General features: G+C 37.7%; 1 pseudogene across 1 annotated transcript; it reads left to right on the top strand.

Moving 5' to 3' along the window:
• The first annotated feature begins 242 nt into the window (after positions 1-242).
• LOC311076613 (diamine acetyltransferase 1-like) lies at positions 243-9168 on the top strand (annotated as a pseudogene). Its single transcript, XR_014609552.1, has 5 exons — positions 243-402; positions 8134-8185; positions 8259-8342; positions 8518-8741; positions 8977-9168. The product of XR_014609552.1 is annotated as a diamine acetyltransferase 1-like (transcript).
• Positions 9169-23299: the final 14131 nt, after the last annotated feature.

Raw genomic sequence — 23299 nt, 5'->3', positions numbered from 1 at the left:
GATTCTGTTCAAAGACTTCAAACAAGTTGGCAGATCTGTCTAAATTGGTTCGCAAATCAGTTTGAATGATTTGTTCAGTTTCACTCCACGCACTGAATTGTCTGAAGCTGTTTCACACTCGGAGTCGTAACAGGAAGGTTTAAGAACATCAAGATCGTTGGATGAAGTGGGCGTGGACCTAAAACAGACGGTTCAGCTGCTGCATGCGAGTCCCTTACACAAGAAGCTCGAACTTAGCGGAGGGTAATATTCTGGGAAGCGAATGAAGAAACACCTTTTGCTTCACTTCACATATAGAGGACTAGTGAGAAAAGAGAAAAAGAGCAAAAGAAGAAAATGGCCAATTTTAATTTGCGTAAAGCGGAGCCCAAAGACGTGCCTGACATATTGCGACTGATAAAGGTAGACTTCACACTGGTTTATGGATATTTTAAAGTAAGATATGTAAGAATTATGCTGTCGAAAACTTTTTAAAAGTGCATACATATGCTTTAGAATACTACGTTTATTTGGTGTTCTGTTGCACAAAATCATATTACAAGTTACCATCACATCTATCTGATTTTTATATTAATGTGAAATAGTTTCAAATCAGTTTAATGACATTGGTGAATTATCCAAATATGACCCTGCTTTAAAACAAGCCCTAGGTCTAGGGTGGCCATACGTCCGGATTTTGGCCGGACAGTCCGGATTTTAAGCCCCCTGTCTGGCGTCCGGCGCAGCCTCAAGCCGGACACTCATTTGTCCTCCTTTTTGCAGTTGCGCTGAATCGGCCTAAAAAAACCCGCTCTAAAATCTTTATTCGGACACAGCAGCATCCCAGCAAACACAGAACGTTGGCACAACGTACCCAACCTTCTAACAACGTTTTATCAACATGGCAAAATGGTTGCTATAAATACGTGGTGAAGGTTGTTACAGCGTTGTCACAATGTTGACATTAAACCACCGTTCAGGGCCATTGCTTAAGGTTGTGCCAACGGTGTCTTGACAGCCACTGGACTACATATGTACTCGTCACTGCCCTGAAGCGAGAAAATCAGACTTTTAAATTTCAACCGCCCGTTGCGCTCATTGTGTTGTCTCGTTCTTCATCGAACAAGGATACGTGAGTATTGCATTTTATTTACCTCAGCTAAATAAGATACGTAATTATTCAAACACAACCTACAACTTCATTTTCTAATGTGACTAATGTAGCCTCGCTTGCACTGTTTAGTTTTTCATTTCATTTGTCTGCTATTTAGTCTCATTCCTTTCTTTGCTCCTCTAGATTTGTGGATGTTTCCTGGACTGATTCCGTTTAACGTTACCGAACATTATCGTCCGGCTTTCGACTATACTGTCTGTCATGTACAGAACCGGTTTTGTTCATTAAATGTTCTGATCTTTGCTTTTTATGTTTTATTTATTATACTTAAAATAAATGTGTATATTCATTTATTTAGTTTTTTTCTTTTTTCACAAATGTATGACTTTTGGAAGTGCAATTTGATTACCATATATGCAGTTAGTTTTAATAAAGTTGAATTAACGTAACCTTCTGTAATTTTTACTCTTCGAAGTGTACACTTGCAGGTGTTGATTATAATTAGGCTAATTTACTGATAGCCCCATAAATAATAATAAGGATAAACAATATTTAAAAAAAAAACGATATAATTATCTAACATCTGACTAATTAAAAATTAACCTCAAAACATAAAATGCTAAATGGGGGATATCTATAGGCCTATCTAGCATAAAAACAAAAAAATTGTCAGAATGTCGTCTCTCAGTTAGGCCTACTGAATGTCGCGCAACAACGTTGCTATACAGCCCTGTCACGTCTTACAATTCTATGTTGTTACAATGTTGCAAGCAGGGTCGGATTAACCATTAGGGCAACTGGTCACTTGCCCAGGGGCACATGACATCTAATGCCTCGTTTCCACTGAGCAGTACGGTACGGTACGGGACAGTACGGTACGGTTCGGGTCTGTTAACCATGATCTGGCTAGCGTTTCCACTGCCAACAATACCCTTACTTGATAGGCGTGGTGTTTCGATCGACGTCATTTTCGCGCGAAGAAGAACATAGTAAACTACAATGGATGACATGCAGCAGATCTTGTTCTTGCTCCTCGACATGTTTGTCACAAGAAGACAAGCGCCGACATTAGGCTTTTCTCAATATCAAGTACGCAAAGTTTGTACTTGCCATGTGCGACTCCTACATGCAAATGGTACAGCGCGTTCTTAAAAGCGTCACTCAGCTCGCTCTGCTACTCCGGTTATCTCTGTTACATGTACATTTTAAGCAACAATAAAACGAAATATGTTATAAAACACCACTCTGCCTCTTTTCGTTTTCATTTAAATAAATTAAACATTATAGGGACACAAATGTGGTTCATGCGCAACGCATATTGATTATTCACTGCACGTTATACGTTATTCTATTTATAACAAAACGAAATTTAAAACACAACCCTAACGTTACCTCTTTTCGTTTAAATAAAAAAAAATTAAACATATTCCAGGCAATATATGCGTTTGTACAAATGTTGCAATAAACATCAGTGATAATCTTGTAATAAAAAAATGACAAGAAACCATATTTCTTTTTGTAAAATTTCAGTTTTATCAATAATAGCCTATATAAAAGTTTAAGTAAAAGGTACAATAAGCTATACAAAAAGAAATAAAGCAAACAATTCAGTCAAATATTCAAATGCAGCGCTCTAGTCTAACATTACAAGTTAAATACAAATAGCCTAACATTATAACGTTAATATGAAACTAAACTTAGCCCTCAGCCAAAACGATTGACAGGGAACTCATTATATATTCACGAGAGCAAAGATCGCCCGTTAGGTCTACACAAGACGAAATATCTCATGTTTAACCACTACCGTCGGAGTCAGCGTCTCAGCGACGAATGTCAGAAGACTAGCCGAGGAAAGGCTCATCCAGCCGGGAAACATGAGCGCCGAGCGCCCGCTGACCGCATGGATCTCACAACCGGGAAAAAAAAAAATCATCTTTATAAATAAACCACAGATTTGAGCTTTAAACAACTACATTCACGCCTGAAAAACTCTTAAAATTACATTTCGTGATACAGTAACAGTAGTATTATATTAAACTGTATATTAAAAAATGGCGCTTCTTATTTTGTCATTCCCCTTGTAGCACGCGCAAGTGACGATTCTCTGTCAACCAATCAACGTCCTGCAGTGAGTCTAGCTCCACCTTTTAGTACCATACCACTGTGCTAGGTACCCCAATGGAAGGGTACCTAAAAAGTGGTACGGTACGGTTCGGCATTTTGGTACCATTCACAACTTTTTATAGTGGAAACGCAAATAAATGCGTACCGTACCGTACCGTACTGCTCAGTGGAAACGAGGCATAAGGGGCCCTGACAGGGGCGAAGCTCAGTCAGATCCAAGTAAATAAAAATGTTTTTGATAATACAATTTTCCAACGTTAAACAATTCTTCAATAATTAACCTATTGTAAATGTGATTTTTTTTTTCATGCATTAAAACTCTATCCCAATAATATTAATAAGAACATGCTAATTCGTCTCTTCAGTTAAGTCACGCCAGCGCCCAGTAGGCTAGTAATTTTCTTCTTTGCGCAAATATTCGGATTTTAACTAGCAGTGCCCTTTTTATGTTATTACAAAAATGGCTTTACCTCTATGGAAGCCCGTTTCTGCCACGTTGAGTAAAAAAAATAAAAAATAATTATTTAAGTCATAATAATGAGAAACTTTCTCATAATAATTACCATCTCATAATAATGAGAAACTTTCTCATAATAATGAGAAACTTTCTCATAATAATGACTTAACATCTCATAATAATAAGAAACTTTCTCATAATAATGAGAAACTTTCTCGTAATAATGACTTAACATCTCAAAATAATGAGAAACTTTCTCATTATTATGAGATGTTAAGTCATTATTTCGAGAAAGTTTCTCATTATTACGAGATGTTAAGTCAAGTTTCTCATTATTACGAGATGTTAAGTCATTATTTCGAGAAAGTTTCTCATTATTACGAGATGTTAAGTCATTATTTCGAGAAAGTTTCTCATTATTACGAGATGTTAAGTCATTATTTCGAGAAAGTTTCTCATTATTTTGAGATGTTAAGTCATTATTACGAGAAAGTTTCTCATTATTACGAGATGTTAAGTCATTATTTCGAGAAAGTTTCTCATTATTACGAGATGTTAAGTCATTATTTCGAGAAAGTTTCTCATTATTACGAGATGTTAAGTCATTATTTCGAGAAAGTTTCTCATTATTACGAGATGTTAAGTCATTATTTCGAGAAAGTTTCTCATTATTTTGAGATGTTAAGTCATTATTACGAGAAAGTTTCTCATTATTACGAGATGTTAAGTCATTATTTCGAGAAAGTTTCTCATTATTACGAGATGTTAAGTCATTATTACGAGAAAGTTTCTCATTATTACGAGATGTTAAGTCATTATTACGAGAAAGTTTCTCATTATTACGAGATGTTAAGTCATTATTACGAGAAAGTTTCTCATTATTACGAGATGTTAAGTCATTATTTCGAGAAAGTTTCTCATTATTACGAGATGTTTAAGTCATAATTACGAGAAAGTTTCTCATTATTTTGAGATGTTAAGTCATTATTATGAGAAAGTTTCTCATTATTACGAGATGTTAAGTCATTATTACGAGAAAGTTTCTCATTATTACGAGATGTTAAGTCATTATTACGAGAAAGTTTCTCATTATTACGAGATGTTAAGTCATTATTATGAGAAAGTTTCTCATTATTACGAGATGTTAAGTCATTATTATGAGAAAGTTTCTCATTATTATGACTTAAAGAATCTTTTTTTTTTTCCTCAACGTGGCGGAAACGGGCTTCCATACTTAACCGCTATCTATGATGCATTTAATAAAGAAAAACGTCTTGACAAAGATGACTGGACGCCGTAACAACTTGACACTTTTGTTGTTTGAAAAGAAAACTAACAGATAGGCTAAGTTATGACGAACATATTCAATTCAAAACCCAGACGACTGACTTGTTTAGAACGAACATCAGCCATAGGCTACAAGGTAAGCTATGGGTTTTTAGTCTGGCCCGCCGTGGCATGGTCATGCAATATTTTTTGCAGTATAATTGAAAGCTATCAATTTTCTTCACATAAGCCCATAATACATGTCATATTGACCTGTGCTGTGCCCAACTGTCTATAGGAAATACACAGAAATTGAATAAAGTTATCAAACACTTTACAGTCTTCGCTGCATAAGTGCATCTACGCGGGTTATTCACGCAGACAAAGTCTTTAGTTTCCTCCCTCCCCGCTGAACGCCAGCGATTACTAATTCGTGAAATGCACTCCCGCTGGTTGAGCGCAGTAAAGTTCGTTTTAGGTTCGATATTAGCCGGACATTTGTTCTATAGGGTCGGTAGTCTAACAAAGATATCAATAGCAAGATTAGTTTTAACATTATGTGACCATTATATCGACATGATGAAATATTCATTCAAAATCATTTGTGCATTAATGCTGCATAATTATACCTGAGAATGCTTTGACGCGTTTCCACAGCGCACAATGCTTAAGGGAACGTCTGCCAATTCCACCAACTGTGGTAAACGTAGCCTATAATTTGTATTATTTAATATTACTTTTAACATTTAAAAACAGACGTTTTAAAATTTCAAAGCTTGCAGAAGGTTCTTAATGGCAATACAGACTTAGGCTACAGCTTTCCTGGTAGCCTTGAGTAAATTAACTTGTCTCAGAAAATGATGCATAAAACATATAAATATCAGTTGAGCCTATGTTTACTTTCTTCACTGACACAGACGAAAATTAAAAGACTATAAGTCAAAGTTCAGCTTTAGGAGGGGAAGAAATAGGCCAGGATAAGAAGACTGAGAGAATAAGAAATATGAAGATAAGGAGAGAGCAGGTATTGACAAATAATCTAATGACAAGGTTTTAAAGCTATTTCTTAAAATTTTTTGGCCTTCAAAAGTCCAAAATTGCACATATGTAGGTCAGAGAAATCCAAATTTTCTCGAGGGAACATGTCCCCGAACCCCCCTAACTACAGGGGGGCCTTGAGTCTTGTTGCCCAGGGCACACGAAATTCTTAATCCGGCCCTGGTTGCGAGCACGTAGACAGCGACGTTGCCACAGAAGAAATGCAAAGTGCCACAGACGTAAATGTGTTTGCTGGGTAATGCCTAAGATCTGTGGTCAAACAAATGATTGGCTGAAAGCCGTGTCAAATAAATATCTGATAGGCTATATCATTGATTAAAAACGTAAACAAGCCTCCACGTGGAGTCCATGTGCTGGCTACGTCATATCATAACGTTAACATGCCGAAACGTCAGATGAGACCTCATTTAATCCGGAATGGAAATAAGAGCACGAATTTGGCCATGATGACCCTAGAGATGAAATGTTATGTTTTCTGGCACTGTGCCAGATTATTTGTTTATTTATGCATTTCTTTTATTTCCAGAAGTCCAGGGCTGGGTTTCCCGAAGCCTTCTTAACGCTACGTCGTTCTTAAATTACACCTTAAGCTGTACCTTATCGTTAATACGTGTTTCCCGAAACGTTCTTAGTTAAGTATACCTTCTGTAAGTCATACTTTCGGAAGGTTGGTCTGGACCACTCTTAGCTTTACCTTATCACTGTTGCAGGTCTATATGAATATAATTCAGAAGTTTTAATACACCCAGACAGTGTTCAGTTAGGCTAATTCAAGTGTTTTCATGCAAAGAATAAAATTGTCATTACACTGATTGTTGTTAGAATTTTAATTATATTATTATAATACAATTTTATAAATTTATTTTAATTAAAGAGCGCTTTTAAAGGCCAGAGAAAGCATAGGCTACTGTCAGTTAAGTCCTATTCGGACACTAATATTGTTTCTCATGGGCTCGTCCGGTATTTTAAACATTTACAGGGGTAAGTTGGTGATTTTAGTGCCGTCCGAATCCATATCAGTGTTTTTTCTCACCCAACCCGCGTAAAAATCCCTGGCCAAATTAGTACCTACTGTTTTTTGACAAACAGGTCGTGTGGTAATTTAATTGCCGTCTGAATCCACATCTCCGAGTTTACAAGAAGAGATTCAAAATCCACTGTTTAAATCCTTTTTGATCACTGCCGAGCACAGTACGTGACGTACACTTTTATTTACTGAAATGCTGGAAAGTATTTACAAGAACAATATTTCATCGCAGCTCCACCTCAGCGAACAAAAATGGGAAAGAGAAGAAAGCACATAAAAAATTAAAATGGTTATTATGGCAGCAATATATGATAGCCTACAATTTTAAAATATGTAGGTAAGGCTATTATAGGCTATTATAGTTTGGATTATTTTTTAAAATATCCCATGAGTCCTAATAAATGCAATTTAAACTATTTCTGAAGTGCTTATTTTATAAAGAACACCGCTTTCTCACATAAACAGCCCCTGCACGAGAGAATAATTGATTCTCGAGCCATCGATATCAACCAATTCAGCACCATCGCCACGGACAGCACCAGGTAACGTCGCACGTAAGAAGGTATATTTTAAGCAGCTTCCTAAGGTATAGTTCGGGGAACATACCTAGAAATGGTATACCTTCAGTTAAGTTATACCTTAAGAGTCTTCGTAGCGCACTAAGAGACAATGTTATCGGGAAACTCAGCCCAGAAATGTTATGTTTTCTGGCACTGTACACTTTGCAAGACAGGTTCATCTCAGTGGTCAGTTTTTGAAACAGACATCAAAATGTCTTGAATAAATACAAATATTGTGAACAAACACTTTTTTTTGCCTCTTCTGTTACACATAGGTCTAGATATATCGTAGATCAAATTGTCTGGCAATGAATAGGCTATTTCAGAATCACTGTATCATGATACCATCGATATGATGGACAAAATTGTATTGTAGTTGCGAGTACACCAGAGTCCTATGCAATTATTCTTGCCTCACTAAACGCCACAAAGGTTTCTCCTTTTTTGGTGTTATGGAAATGGCCACCCTACCTAGGCCTGGGGCCAATCACCTACAGAAGTTGATGTACAACATAGTTCAGGAAGCATTTTTTCTTACCTTCTGTAGGAACTCGCCAAGTATGAAGGAATGGAAGACCAAGTTATATTATCTGAGAAAGGTGAGACGACTCTATATGTCAAATGTGAAATCTCATCAATAGTTTGCCCGCAGTGACAAGTTTTGTTTTTTAGATCTGCTCAAGGATGGATTCGGAGATCACCCGTTTTACCACTGCATGGTCGCAGACGTGGCAGCCGAGCACCAGAAAGTCGAGGGTAAAACACCAAGATGATCTTTAATGAACTGTTGAATAGCTGAGTTGTCTGTTCTACAGTTGAATGTGAAAAGTTTTATCAGAAGTTACGTCCTAAAAAAGGCGTTCTTACATTTAACATTCATACACAAAGCACATTCATGCACAAGTAATGCAATAAGTGTTCACACTTATAGGTTATTCTGTGATTGGATATGCCATGTACTACTTCACCTATGATCCTTGGATTGGCAAACTGCTGTACCTTGAAAATGTTTATGTAATGAGAGAGTACAGAGGTAAGGGTGTGTTATTAAGGGTGTATCTTATGAAACTGCAGGCCTTTTCTCAATCCCCATGACTAATTTCATACTTCACAGGTTTTGGAATTGGGTCTGAAATCCTGAAAACCCTCAGTGATGTAAGTTACCCGTTTTCATCTGTTGCGCACATGGTTTGTATCATTAAAGACACTAATCCATACAAAACATTTTTTGATACAAAACTCTGTAATTGCTGAAACAAAATAGTATAAGCAAGTAGTTTCAAACTTAAAATAGACCACAGATTATGTAAGAATTTTGTTGTCTTTATGGTGGTTGTTTTCATGCATTACACGTCTAGATGCTACCATAAAGAGTTGTTTCCTCCTACAGACAGCGGTGAAGAATCGTTGCAGCCGCATGCATTTTATCGTGGCTGAGTCCAACAAGGCATCCATCGACTTTTACAAGCGACGTGGGGCTTTCGACCTCTCGCTGCAGGAGGGATGGCGACTTTTCAGGATTGATAAGGAGAATCTCCTGAAAATGTCTGGCCCAAAGTTCCAGTGTTCAATGAGGGAGTAGAGATATCTCACAGCCATTTCTCAGTTTAAAAAAAACCTTTAATGACTTTAAATATTTTAGACACTGTGGGTATTAATCATGTTAACATAACAATTTAGTCTTGAGATGGAGTTATAGCAGTACTTGTTGTAGTCATATTCTATAGTTTGCATGTCAAATTAACTTGAATTGAATGCATTGAAAATAAAAAATCTAAAACGTATTTGTATTTAATTATATATGCATAAGATAACACCTTCAGGCATTCCTCCCACAACAAATGTGGAAGTCATAACTTCATGTGTCATGGGACAGATTCTTATCAACGTGGTTTGTGAATGGTAATGTGATGTAAACGTGTACGTTTGAAATCTTAGTTTAACGATACTGGAAAGCTAGAGAATGCAATGCCAACACTGGTGTAGAATGCACTGGAAATACAATTGGACCCATCAGTAAGACCTTGATGTTAAATATAGGTGCCATCAAAACAGTCTCCCACTATTGATTTTGGACTTACCTTGCTAAATTATGGGATACATTTTTTGTAAAGAAACTGATACATTTATTCATCAAAGATGCATTAAATTGATCAAAAGTGACCGTAAAACCATTTATAACAAATTATTTCTATTTCAAATAAATGCTATTCTTTTGAAATTTCTGTTAATCAAAGAATCCTGAAAACAGTCACATTTTTGACAAAAATATTAACCACAACTGTCATGAGCACCAAATCAGCATATTATCCAGCTTGGAAAATTCAGCTTTTTCATCACAGGGATTAAATATATTAAATTTGATATATTAAAGGGTTAGTAACATTTCAATTTTGGGTGAACTAACCCTTTAAAATATAAAACTTCATTTTCTATTGAAAATACGGTATACAAATATTTTACTGTATTTTTAATCAAACAAATGCAGACTTGGTAAGCATAAGGGACTTTTCAAAAACATTTGAAAAGCGTGCCTTCACGCCATGTTGTAATTACCGTAATTACAAGATTAAGACTTGTAAAAAACATTCACATCCTAGTAAAACTCATAATTACACATTGTTAACTGGGAATTTTCTGAGAGCTCCCATTTGTATCACGTGACAATGATAGTGTTGTCATAGAAGAGCTTAATTCCAAGTCTGAGGACGTAGAACGGTGAAGTAGAAATTCACGTGCTGTTATCTCATAATTACAGCATTGCGTGAATGCAGCATGAACCATATCTTTTGAATGGAAGTGCATGTCTGTGAAAGTTTCTTCAAGAATGCGGCATAACAATTTAGTCAAAGGCAATTAAACCTTAAAGACAATTGGTCCGAACCTGCTCAAGACATCAGCACTGTATGCACTCTGTCTTGGGAGAGGGAAAAAAACTAGGACAACACTGTGCCAAGAATCAGATTTCTCCTCACTTTGTCCTTGGATGGTGACTTCCCTCTCAGCAGCTCCTCCAAAACAACTCGCCCTTCTGAACCCCGGGAAAATATGTAGTCTTTTGTGGCCTATTGAAAACAAACAGAAACACTTTCACTGAGAAAACACAATCAGGTCATATCATCAGTAGACTATACAATTCTAATATTTAACTCACCCTCAAGTGGTTCCAAACCTGTATGAGTTTCTTTCTTCTGTTAAACACAAAATAATTTGTTTTGAAGAATGTTGGTAACCAAACAGTTGATGGACCTCATTGACTTCCATAGTAACTATAGAAGTCAATGTTTGATTTCCAACATTCTTCAAAATATCTTCTTTTGTGTTCAGAAGAAGAAAGAAATTCACCTGAGTTCAGCTGGCAAACTAGTTTGTGAGGCAAGCTAGGCAATAAAACAACGCAAAAAACACGTAAGAGAAACAAGTGTTTGTTAGCAAGTCTGTTAACAGCTCTGATGATCGAAAGCTAGCTAGACATATGTGGAAATTATTGGACTGGTCTAATTATCAGCAATGGATGAATGAACAGCATGTAAAAAAATGACATACTACAAGCAAGCGCAACAACATACAACATAGAATGCAAACAAGTTTACAAATAAGAGATTTATTTACTGGCCACTTCATGCGTTTTCTCAGATCGGATAGCTATCTGATTTATCAAAACGATTCCATTTACACCTGGTCACATAAATGTGTTTTTGCGAAACGGATTTAAATCCGATCTTCAATTCCCGCGCTATATGCAGATTTAATGGAGTGCACGTCACTGAAAGCAACAGATATGAACAGCATTTTATTGATCATCAGCTAAAATTTCAAAATCAAAGACCGCAATAAGAGAGAGCAGTAACAGCCCTGGTAAGATCATTTCATTTCTTTCCTTTTAATGATGATGATTGTGTGTTAAGCGTCTGCGACTTACTTTCACTTTGATTTGCGATATAGTTTGCACGTTGTCTTGATGAATATGCTCAGCTTCTCATCTGCGGTGATGCGTGTTCCAGTAGCGTCCAGTAGCGTATAACATATAGCCTATAACATGCTCTCACACGTTTTTTTATTTATTTTTTTTTAGCATTTTTGGGAGGAGTACAATTTACATATGTGGTTTCAACAACCAGATGCATTTACACTTGTCCAGTTTCGTCTGGAATGCGTCTCAGACCTCCTCCTGAAGTGGTTTGAGCGATCAGATTCAAATCCGTCTTGAATGCGTTTCGGAGGGCATTTACACCTGGTCTTTTCACGATCGGATAGCTATCCTATCTGAGAAAACGCATGAAGTGGCCAGGTGTAAACAGCCCCCATGACAAAAACATACGCACGAAAGCCGAAAACAAACACTGGTTGGCCTCTCACGTCCATAGACAGTATATGAACGCTCACGTCCAAATATGACGAAGTGGTGGGGGAAGTGACATATGCCGTAAAAGCAGTCGAATTTTGTAGCTCTTTTTGTGCTCGGGTTACTACCCGAACCCCGAAGTTACGTAGTGTCAGTAAAAGCGATACAGACCCCGTCAGGCTATGGCAGACGTGTCATTCAACCTATTGTAAGTCGATGTACCATCACAAGGGTCTTGGAAATATATTATGAAGGTTGAAAAGCTACATAGTGTTCCTTTAATATATAATATTTTATAGATATTATATCTTTTTATATATTTATAATATTTATTTTTCACAGTATAAAATTGGGTCTTTACACATAAAAATGTATATCTGCCTTTTAAATTTGAGGTTTATGGCATCTAAAAGATTGAAAACTCATGATAAGTGTGTTTTTGTCCGTACCCTTTACAATATTTTGAGTGTTACTCACACCGGGCTCAACAGTCTTGTAGTAAAACTATGATTAAAAGAGAGAACATTTTAGGTAACAGATATATTACAGGTTCATTTTGGAATTATCACAATCATAAATTATGAGCATAATAATTGTTGCTAAACAAGCCAACATAACTCGCATGTACTTTCTCCACGGTAAACTGCGTGTGTCTTTTCCTGGAGGTGGACAAGAGTCATAAAGAAATCATGAGAACTATAAACCAAACATTATGAAATTTAAATAATAAATTAATACATGAAATATGGAGAAGATATGCATGTATGATATCATCTTTATCTTATTTATCTGAATCTTATTGATTTACACTCTATTAACTACATTTTGTTTCCCTAGAAGTCAAGCTTTTCTTTTCTGAATCACTAAACAATGTCAGTTTTAAACAATGGCTAAACAATGTCAGTTTTAAAGCATACCTGACACCATGAAAAATAAGGTTCCACTGTCTTTCTCAGAGACACCACACCCACACCCACACCCAGACATCAGGCAAAGGTCAAGGGCTCCAGGCACTGCCACGGGCAGGACCACCTGAACAGGGAAGGGCACACAAACATTAGAAATAAGAACCTCAGAAGCAGTGCAAATCATGTATTCATATATGTACGAGTATTGCACAACTGAAAATGTACTCGGTTACTATCATAACCTCGGTTCCCTGAGAGTTAGGGAACGAGTATTGCGTAGTATTACAATGGAGCAAAAAGAAGCAGCACGTTTTAACATTATAACGCAGAAAACTGAAGCATCAGTTTCACATGATTCAGGAGGAGGCACGCCACTCTGAGACATTGCTAGAATTACAGGCATAACATAATTTATTAGAAAACGACAGTAATAATATAGTAATCATGCAGCCAGAAAATTATAGTTCTTAAACATATAGATTATAACCCGGTTTAATATAAACATCGCCATAAAAAAAAACTTATCAGATCAAGCTACAGTTAAGTGAAAGCAAATCTGCAAATGCATAATTTGCCAGCGATGAAGATCTTAGTTGAACATCTTCGTATGTGTTATGAAGCATCAGAGTCTGGGGGATCCATTCGCAGCGTGATTTATTAATAAGAGTAGTCAAACAGGCAAAGGTCAGAACCAGCAGATACAGCAGTGAAGACAAGGCTTAATCGTAGTACAAATCCAGGCAGAAGATCAGGGCAGGCAGCAAACAATCAAAGTCAGAGATCAAAGCAGAGGTAACGTAGGCAGGCAGCAGACAGGGAGAAATCCAGAAATGGGCAAGGTCAAAAATACAAACAGGCAGTCACAGGAATAAATGCTCAGTAGAGTTCACAGCAGTAAAACAAGACTTCGCAGTGAGGGTGAGAATGTGTGAGACATAAATAGTCCATAGAATGAGGATCAGGTGTGACTGTAATCAGGAACAGTGCAGGTGAATAATGCAGTGCAGGTGTATGAAGTAATCAGTCCAGGTAGATGCAGGATGGGAAATGTAGTCTGTGAGTGAATATGATAGTCTTATGTGGAGTGCCCTCTGGTGGCTCTCAAGGGCACTCCAGCTGGTGACCGTTACAGTATGCTCTCTGTGAATGTATGATTCCACAGGACGATACATTCGTTTTAATTTCATGCAGGTAATACATTTTACAACCAAAAAGATTATTACGCCACGATAGCACTACTACACTCAAAAAAGTGCTCATGGGCATTCACTGGATGACCATAAATCACTCATTTTAGATAAATTCAAATACTGTATTATACATTTATTAACAGATGTATTTTTTTTTTTTTTTGAAGAAATGTAAATTACCAAGGTTGTACATATAATGAGAGTGAATTTACTTGGATTAATGACTGAAATTTATAAGTTTGTGGCCTGACCTTGCCTACTGCGCATGTCACTGAGAGCTGTGGACTGTGTTTTGAGCCAGTTCTCAGATTCCATCAAAAATATCTTAATTTGTGTTCCGAAGATGAACAAAAGTCTTACAGGGTTGGAACAACATGAGGGTGAGTAATTACTGACAGAATTTTCATTTTTGGGTGAACTAACCCTTTAAATATTTGATAAAATATTAGATTTAACTGTATCATACTTTTCATACCTTTCAAACTCCTTTCATTCCTAAATTCCATTTTTATACCTGGATTCCACAATTCCGTCCACATTTTCCACATCATGGAAATCAATAGGGCCCTACATCTTCTGGTCTTGTCCCTTTCCCCCCCCTCTTTTCATCCCTGAATTACTTTTTTCATTCTCTGCTCTCCTCCCTTTCCTTCTGTCAGTGACTTTCTTTCCAAGTAAATACTCTAGAGCAGAAAGCAAAATGTTTTTTCTTTTTTAGTGCAACAGCATTGACCTGAAGAGAGAAGTGGTGATTAAAGGCCTGTGTGAATACCTAAAGGAGGACTATAGGGCCTTTATCAAGGAGTGCTTGGTAAGATATATGAATATTTTGTTTCTGCTTGGACAGTGAGTGGTAGGATGTAGGCTATATCAGTGGTTTTCAAACTTTTTTTAAAGCGACCATCAATTAAAAAAAATAAAAATAAAATATTGACGTGACCCATATACACAACCACTAAATACGATTTATATATAGGCCTATATTATATATAAACTCATTTTTGAGTTTTGACTACGAACACAGGAAAACATAGCTATACAACATAGTTCAAAACAAATAAATAATTAGTAATTTCTGAACATTTACTCTCAGTCTTTATTCACCTTTTTCTCATGTTTTCTCAATAGAATTAATAAAAGTATAGAATAGAATAGCATATTTCTAATAGGGGCACATTGTAACGCAGTGTGACAACATGCCCCACCTGTACACCTGGGATTTAAACCCGGCTAGTGTCTTCTGCTAGTTAGCGAAGCATAGAACTATCTCAACTGTTAACTAACATATTGGAGATAAAAATAATATCAGATTTGTCTATTTTTAAATAAACAAAAAATAGAGATGAAAAATGTACTTAAAGCCACACCGCGGACTTTGTGACCTAAAGAGTTGACGCATATGAGTTATTTTAAATGATTCCTCAGGCCAATATACAGCGTTTGACACTATTAATGCTCCGAGCGGGGCTGCCCTCTTGAAATACCGCCTATGTAAGTTTGGAGAAGACGGACCGTCGTTGGCCAGGTCATGTGACCTGGAGAACGTATCACGTGACCATAGGCTCTGATATACTCATGGAGCTAAGACTCCGCGTCCTCCTCGTCCTCTCCCTGTTTCGGGAGAGGACTCTGAAGAATCTTCACGCGGTGAAGAAAATGACTGAAAATAAAACGAACATCGGCATAAAAGTGGATATATAATGTAATATTTACTGCGAAGTCGGGAAATCGTGTGACAAAACTGATATAAGTCACAACATAGCCTACTGCCGTTATTTGTAGGCTTCAGTTTCTTTGTCCTTTTACACATTAATATATGTGTGCATTATTATTAGTGGCTTATATGATTTTAGATACAAATGTGTATGTATTATTAGAGGCTTATATGATTTTAGATTCAAATTCATAGGTTACTACAGGAAAAACACAAATAAAACGATGTAAGTCCGATCAAAAGATAAAATGACTCCAAAACAAGCACAATAACAACTTAGTTTTAGGTACAAAACGTCTATAACCTGCTCCCGCCGATCGACTGTCCTGCACAGTTTATCTCCAACCCTAATCAAACACACCTGAAGCAACCAATTAACGTCTTCAGGATCGCTTGAAAATTAAAGACGTGTGTTTGGAGATGAACTGTGCAGGACCATAGACTGTAAAAAAAGAGGACAGACGATCGGCAGGAGCAGGGTTGTGCACCCCTGGTCTATGCGACTCACCTGATCAGACATTATTTTCTGTTCACTTTGTGTGCAATTAATTTATTAAGTGGATGTCTTCTAGACTTTTGCGACAGTGCTGCGGCGCTTGTGGCCTCTAGGGGCGCTAGACGTGAAAGTTACAGGTCTAGTGCCCCTAGCGGCCGCAAAAGTTCCGCGGTGTGGCTTTAAGTAAGAAATTTGCTTTTGCTATGGTTCAATAAATGTCTATGGATATCTTACAAAAAAAAAAATAATAATAATTTGGGCGCAATTTTTTCTCTATATAGTGTTGATATGGCAACTAGTAAATACACCAAGTTTCGTCATGCTAGCATGTGTGGAAGTATTTAAAACAAGTGTGTTACAACTAGCCCCGCGTTACGTTGTGCCCCGCTCTCCCCTATGCATTACAAACCGAACGGTTCGTTCGTTGGACCATTTTTCCTGCCGACCAAAATTTCGTTATTTCAAATGTAGGCGCGTGGCAAGCGTGCTCATAATGTAAGAGACGCTGGCGCGACCACAACATTGCCCAACATCAAATGGCAAACGTAATGAAAGCGGAACGAAACTGCGCTACTCGTTATTTTGTGCTTCACGGACAGTTTATTAGTTTGGACCAATGCAGCACGAGCCGATCTTGATCAAGCGACATTGCACAGCGCTAAAAGATCCAGTAAAGAAAGCATTTGAATTCGCCACTTAAGTAATACGGTAACATCGCTGCGAGATCTAGTGAGAAGCATTCACATTTCTCCGTTATTAACGGATCAAACTGTGCTGACGTGGAAACCAGGAGAAACATTGTGCCATGAATGAACTATCCAGCAGTGTCCACAGATCAGCAACATTCACCATGGATTTACTGTAACATTAGTAGGCTAACACTAACTGTAGTAACCATGGAAGTTTGGCAGGAATAGTAAGCTACAATGCTTTCAATTAACATTACGTTGGTTTTATTTCGACATTATGAATAAAACTACTGCCCTCAAATGTAAATCTGAAATAAAATAAACCTTTGTTTATAACTACTACAATAGGCTATTACTTTTAATTGTTGGAGCAAGGAGCTGTTTTTGTTTTATATGCTCCTAAGAAGAGTCAAGTATAGCTCCATCATTGCTCAAAGTAAAAAATTATCATACTTTATCATTTCTTTCTTTTTGCTGTATCGAATATATATATATATATATGTTTCATATTTCTGTTTGTAATGCAAGTTTAATGGGATGTTTTGTTGTTTTGACCATTACACACACACTATGTTTGTGTTTCTTGTGCTCTCCAATTTCAAGGACTGTGAGCTGAGAAAGCAAAAGAGGAGATGGTCCTAGGGATCTGTGTGGTTCATGCAGAGGGTGCACAACCATCACCAAAAGAAGTGTCAATTGTTATTCAGGGAGTAGAGGTACTCGAGGAAATTCAGACTGTGCTGTGTGCCATCACTTTGCTTATGGGCATAATTTATCTGAGGTACCCATCCAGCCTGCAGTATACTTTCGAGGTCTTTCAAAAACTGAATCTGGATGGACAAAGGCTGTCAGACAGAGTCCAAAAGAAGATGTTTGAGTAGATCAGGGTTTTTTTTGTTTTTTTTTTAATGATGTGTTTTGTCTGCATTTCTGTTATATATATGTTATAACTGTTTATATCATTATGAAATGAATAAACTATTTGACTTGCTATCTGATTTGTTTGCTTTTTTGGTGTGCATACTGTAATGGTATATTTACCATTACAGTATGCATATGCCATATGCACATATAGTCATTATATACAGTGAGGAAAATAAGTATTTGAACACCCTGCTATTTTGCAAGTTCTCCCACTTAGAAATCATGGAGGGGTCTGAAATGGTCATCGTAGGTGCATGTCCACTGTGAGAGACATAATCTAAAAAAAAAAATCCAGAAATCACAATGTATGATTTTTTAACTATTTATTTGTATGATACAGCTGCAAATAAGTATTTGAACACCTGAGAAAATCAATGTTAATATTTGGTACAGTAGCCTTTGTTTGCAATTACAGAGGTCAAACGTTTCCTGTAGTTTTTCACCAGGTTTGCACACACTGCAGGAGGGATTTTGGCCCACTCCTCCACACAGATCTTCTCTAGATCAGTCAGGTTTCTGGGCTGTCGCTGAGAAACACGGAGTTTGAGCTCCCTCCAAAGATTCTCTATTGGGTTTAGGTCTGCAGACTGGCTAGGCCACGCCAGAACCTTGATATGCTTCGTACAGAGCCATTCCTTGGTTATCCTGGCTGTGTGCTTCGGGTCATTGTCATGTTGGAAGACCCAGCCTCGACCCATCTTCAATGCTCTAACTGAGGGAAGGAGGTTGTTCCCCAAAATCTCACAATACATGGCCCCGGTCATCCTCTCCTTAATACAGTGCAGTCGCCCTGTCCCATGTGCAGAAAAACACCCCCAAAGCATGATGCTACCACCCCCATGCTTCACAGTAGGGATGGTGTTCTTGGGATGGTACTCATCATTCTTTAATGCATTCTCAACACGTTTAGTGGAATTATGACCAAAAAGTTCTATTTTGGTCTCATCTGACCACATGACTTTCTCCCATGACTCCTCTGGATCATCCAAATGGCCATTGGCAAACTTAAGACGGGCCTTGACATGTGCTGGTTTAAGCAGGGGAACCTTCCGTGCCATGCATGATTTCAAACCATGACGTCTTAGTGTATTACCAACAGTAACCTTTGAAACGGTGGTCCCAGCTCTTTTCAGGTCATTGACCAGCTCCTCCCGTGTAGTTCTGGGCTGATTTCTCACCTTTCTTAGGATCATTGAGACCCCACGAGGTGAGATCTTGCATGGAGCCCCAGGCCGAGGGAGATTGACAGTCATGTTTAGCTTCTTCCATTTTCTAATGATTGCTCCAACAGTGGACCTTTTTTCACTAAGCTGCTTGGCAATTTCCCCGTAGCCCTTTCCAGCCTTGTGGAGGTGTACAATTTTGTCTCTAGTGTCTTTGGACAGCTCTTTGGTCTTGGCCATGTTAGTAGTTGGATTCTTACTGATTGTATGGGGTGGACAGGTGTCTTTATGCAGCTAACGACCTCAAACAGGTGCATCTAATTTAGGATAATAAATGGAGTGGAGGTGGACATTTTAAAGGCAGACTAACAGGTCTTTGAGGGTCAGAATTCTAGCTGATAGACAGGTGTTCAAATACTTATTTGCAGCTGTATCATACAAATAAATAGTTAAAAAATCATATATTGTGATTTCTGGATTTTTTTTTTTAGATTATGTCTCTCACAGTGGACATGCACCTACGATGACAATTTCAGACCCCTCCATGATTTCCAAGTGGGAGAACTTGCAAAATAGCAGGGTGTTCAAATACTTATTTTCCTCACTGTATATATATACACATACATACATACATACATACATACATATATAGGCCTATGATCCGAAGTAACTAGTAGCTATTTGAGTAGTTTTTTCATTGGATACTTTTTACTCTTACTCAAGTAACCATTAAGATTATTACTTTTAGTTTTACTTTGAGTAAATATTTCTATAAGTACTTATACTTTTACTTGAGTACAGTTTTTGGATACTCTACCCACCTCTGGCACTGTATGGGGTTCCTGAGATTTTTTCAAGAAATAAAGTGCATCATGTGATGGCCCATGATGCGACCACACATTATTACGGTAAACGAAACAGTGCACACATCCTCCTCTCTTGTTTGTTTACACTGTGTTGTGATTGTTACTATTATATTGATTAAAAATTAGTTGCAGATAATAATATATATTCCTTAATAATGACAGACACAGATTTGGTTAGTTTTTCATTGTTTTATTTCCAATTTTATTAATTTCATACCACATTTGACTAGTTTGGGTTTATTATTTATTAAATTTATTTATTTTGAGTTTAAGTTACCTGCGTGAGGAGAACAGAGTTTTGGCTCTGTCTGGAGTGAGAGTCTACACTACAGTAATATGGATCCCGGGACTCTCACAAACAAATCTGTTTGCCGACTGAAGGACTGTTTACACGACACCACAACAGCGTTTTGGGTGCCTGAAAACGAAAACTTTTTAAAAAGTGCAAGTTTTTGAAAAGGTCTGTGTAAAAAACAAAAATGCGTATGGGGTGTTCCAGGATGTTTTTAGTAAGCAACTGGCTACCCGTTTACCACATCATAGGCCATGGGACTGTACTATTGCCTAAGGGACACTTTTCCCACTATCCATCCCAGAACAAAAGGCCATGGAGGCGTATGTAGAAGAGGCTCTTCGTCAGGGTTACAGTCAACCTTCTACATCCCCTGCCGCTTCCAGCTTTTTCTTTGTGGCCAAGAAGGACGGAGGCTTGCGGCTAGCATCGATTATCGATCTTTCAACAAGCAGACTGAGAATTGTACAAATATCACCTTCCTCTGTTTCTGGCTCAAGATGCTGAGAGGTGCTTCCATTTTCACCAAGTCTCTGTCCTGGTCACCAGAGGCCACAGAAGCATTCCACCAGGTCATGCAGGCATTCACCACCGCTCCCACATTGATTCATCCTAACCCTGACTTATCCTTCATCGTAGAAGTTGATGCTTCCACAACGGGTGTGGGAGTGGTGCTATCGCAGCGGACATCCAGATCCATAAGATCTGGACATCCAGGCAGCCAACAAACCATCTCGCTCATCTGCAACCGTTATTGGTGGCCTGGCATGTCTCAGGAAGTAAACCGCTTCGTTCAAGGATGTTCCACCTGCGCCATCTCCAAGGTACCACGCCATCTTCCCTAAGGTAAACTGCATCCGCTGCCCATTCCTCGCTGACCCTGGTCACACCTAGGAGTGGACTTCATCAAAGACTTACCCACGTCTGACTCTTTCACCTGTATCCTTGTGGTCGTAGGCCGTTTTACTAAAGCCTGTCGCCTTATTCCATTGAAAGGACTGCCATCTGCTTTAGAGACTGTTGAAGCCTCTTAAGTTTCTCATAAAAAGTAAAAAGATTAGCTTTAAATGAATCGTCTGAATGGAATGGAAAAGAATCAATTTGAATAGGATCAATCTATGGTATTGTTTAATGAAATTTAGGGTACATTTACATGACAACAATATACTAAAAATGGAAAAGGTTTTCCTTTGCATTTTTCACATACAGACGACACTATTGTCAAAAGGATCCCCAATCATACGCATCCACGAAAACGATTAAAAACACTGTATATTATTCATGCCAGGCCAGTAGTTGAAGTCACTTTGTAAAGAAATAGTACACACCTATAGACTGAACATGTAAAACCACATGCACATGATGTCACCGTTTTCACAAATCTGCATTTTTGCTGTTTACACAGAGACCATAGCAGTATCATTCTCAAAAACTTGCACTTTGAAACCTGTTTTCAAAAGTTTGTATTTTTAGGCCCCCAAAATGCCATTGTCGTGTACATGAACAGCCAAAACACATTAAAAGTTATACATTTTTAGTCAGGGCCGTGCACAGGGGGGTGGCCCGGTGGCTAGAGCCACTGCCCCTCTGCCCTCATCGACTGAGGTGCCCCTCTTCCCCACCCCCACCGCTCCGCTCAAAGCATTCCGCTGATTCCGCTAATCCGCTCCAGGTTTTCCCGCTCGCTTCGCAGCATCACTCACTCACACTGACAGTTCACGAAAGCTGTCGCATTAACAGGTAGGCTATGCAAGACAGTGGTTGAATCTGCGAAATTAGTCATTTGTTTTTGTTGTTTTTTGTATGTATGTCAGTAATGTTTTGCTCTTGGTCTTCTGGCTTCTGGCTCTTTCTACTAGTGCTAACAACTTGTAGGCTACAACCAGGGCTGGACTGGCTATCGGGCATACCGCGCACTTTCCCGGTGGGCCGACATGCTTTTTAAGCCGATACATCTCATAGTCGTACATTATTTTTATTAATATTATTTTTTCTTTTTCTTTTTAACGGCCCATAAAATGTGTACATCGGCGGCCCATTCGTTTTGTTTTGTTTTGCTTAATTGGCGGTGCTGGGTTTGTGCCGGTGTAATGCATTGGTCAGAAAAAGTCAGCATTAGGTTGTTTTTTTTTTCTTCTGACAGACCAGTCCATGAAACACGTATATCAGCGGCCCATTGGTTCTTTTCTTGATTGACACTGGGCTGGGCCAATCACAACTTTAAACGAGTGAGCGAGCGTGCAGCAGTGTCAGTGTGTCAAAATAGTCAGCAAGATGGAGAAGCAAGCGCAAGAAACGCAAGGAATGTGCAGAAAAAAAGTATGAAAAAATAGAAACAGGCCCTTAAAGCAGACACTGTAAAATGTGTCAAAATATACACTAGGCTACCGTTCAAAAGTTTGGGGTCAGTAAGATTTTTTAATGTTTTTAAAAGAAGTATCTTCTGCTCACCAAGGCTGCATTTATTTGATAAAAAAACAAACAGTAATATTGTGAAATATTATGACAATTTAAAATGACTGTTTTCTATTTTAATATATTTTAAATTGTAATTTATTCCTGTGATCAAAGCTGAATGTTCAGCATCATTACTCCAGTCTTTAGTGTCACATGATGCTTCAGAAATCATTCTAATATGATGATTTGATGCTCAAGAAACATTCATTATTATTATCAATGTTGAAAACAGTTATTTACATTTTTTTTTTTCAAAATTCTTTGATGAATAGAAAGTTCAAAAGAACAGCATTTATTTAAAATAGAATATTTTCTAACATTATAAATGTCTTTACTGTAACTTTTGATCAGTTTAACTCATCCTTGATGAATAAAAGTATTGATTTATTTTATGTCTTTCCCCCAAAAATAAAATTAAAATTCTTACTGACCCCAAACTTTTGAAGGGTAGTGTTTAATGTTACGAAAGCTTTAGATTTCAGATAAATGCTGTTCTTTTGAACTTTCTATTCATCAAAGAATCCTGAAATAAAAAATCAACAGTTTTTCAACATTGATTATAATCATAAATGTTTCTTGAGCATCAAATCATCATATTAGAATGATTTCTGAAGGATCATGTGACACTGAAGACTGGAGTAATGATGCTGAACATTCAGCTTTGATCAC

The sequence above is a fragment of the Abramis brama genome, assembly GCF_963993115.1.
Source record: "Abramis brama genome assembly, chromosome: 25".
NCBI lineage: Eukaryota > Metazoa > Chordata > Actinopteri > Cypriniformes > Leuciscidae > Abramis > Abramis brama.
The sequence above is the reverse complement of the archived record's forward strand: the minus strand, read 5'-3'. Positions and strand labels throughout refer to the sequence as shown.